Here is a 1,841-nt window from a genome sequence, read left to right as displayed (position 1 = left end):
TTTGTAAGCGTGTATATATTACCTTCAATTTGTAAAATGTGATTCTCTCTAAAAAATCTGTCCAGATTGATTAAGACGATCAAAAGGGCCTACAAACATCACAACAGATTATTATGTAGGATTAGAAGCCAAACAACATAGAAATGTACTTTTCAACGTAACATTTTCAGTCTCTTGGTGATGACATTAAACATCAAAATGTTTGGAATTCGTTATCATAATAATACAGATGGAAATGTTTTTCAGTCACTTTGTAAAATAACTGAATATTTAGACGTTTAATTAATTTGTTACACATTTGACAGTAAAACAATATACACACTATAAAAAAAGCAATGCTCAGGTAAAATATTTACTTTGTGTTGCAAGTCAAAATAGTGTAAACGAAAATCGCAAAATTACCAAGCAAGTGACTTATCAAAACTTCGTCACCATTACCGATGCTACCCACAAAGATACCTACATTTCCTTATTATCTCAAAAACTGTATTTCATTTTGTTGATCAATGTGACCATACGCCCTTATTACTACCCATAAAAGTGACTAATGCACTTACAAATGGCGCAGCAGAGGTCGCGAACTAGTCTAGATTTCTGCTATACATCCGGGTACTCACTGGGAAAAAACAATAACAAAGGCAACAACCAGTCCCGGGGAATTGCGTTAGATCAGTGCCCCTTTAAATTTGTGCAAATTGATTTCAATAATCAGATCTCTGATATCTTTATTTTAACTGAGTATAAATTCGATGTTTCTTATTGGTAAATAACAGCGCGATGGTAAATTATGAACCATTTCTGTAAATTTATTATCAAAACATTAAACAGAAAAAAAACTAAATTTTCGAGGTCACCATGTCAGTTGCAGAAATACGAACATTCGAGTTAATCTAACATGTCACGTTATCAAATTTGCAGGAAACAATAAATGACTCATTAATATTCACCAATCCTTATTTCAAGTGTTTTGGTTGAATATTTACGATATACGAAAATACAAGTACCGTGTCATGATGCTAGCAGACGTTCGAACATCAAACATGGCGCGCTTCGCCCGACCTCGGCATAACTTATTGCTATTTTAATATCAACAAAGTTTACACTGTCTTCATGTATATGCCTTGGGGAAAGTTGACGATCTTCTCAATCAAAGATTATTTCATTTGTCATTTTCCGTTTAATATGACGAGAGAAAAACGAACATAAAGATCGTAAATTCTGACAGCAATATTTCAGTTTGTGCAAAGGTCACCAGATGTGATGTCACAGACAGGGGTAGTCTGCTGATAATCTTTCGAAACAAAACAATTACAGTCAATTTTGAAATATTTCGCCTGTATTATACAGAATAAACACAAATCACTACATATTATCAGTAATCACCACTAACATGAAATTACAAAGTGATTTTCACGATATTATTGGCGTATTTTTTTAATCCGTTTGACCTTGCATGCTCCCATGAACCGGAAACGGGAGACGATGAATCAACACACCACATGCAAGTTTCTCGGTATCTTTTATTTGAACTTTTTGTTGATATACGAGGATCACCATTCCATGTTACGTTGAATATAAAGTGATATGATTCATGTATTTGCGATGTACATGCTGATGACTTTGTTTTCACTATAATAATTATGTGTGTGAAGCAATAAGTCCATAGAAATCGTCGATCGGCAACGATCACACCCCACAACAGGTGCGCGAAAATAGGCGTGACAAAACGTTTTTCAAAATAGCATTCATGCGATGCTGAATATGATAGGATATAAGCAGGTGGGTGATATATATATATAGTATTTCATAAAAAAATATAGAAATAGGTAAGATCCTTATAT

This window comes from Haliotis rufescens, unplaced genomic scaffold (genome assembly GCF_023055435.1).
Source record: "Haliotis rufescens isolate VD_foot unplaced genomic scaffold, xgHalRufe1.0.p SCAF_124, whole genome shotgun sequence".
NCBI lineage: Eukaryota > Metazoa > Mollusca > Gastropoda > Lepetellida > Haliotidae > Haliotis > Haliotis rufescens.
Note: the sequence above shows the minus strand (reverse complement) of the source record.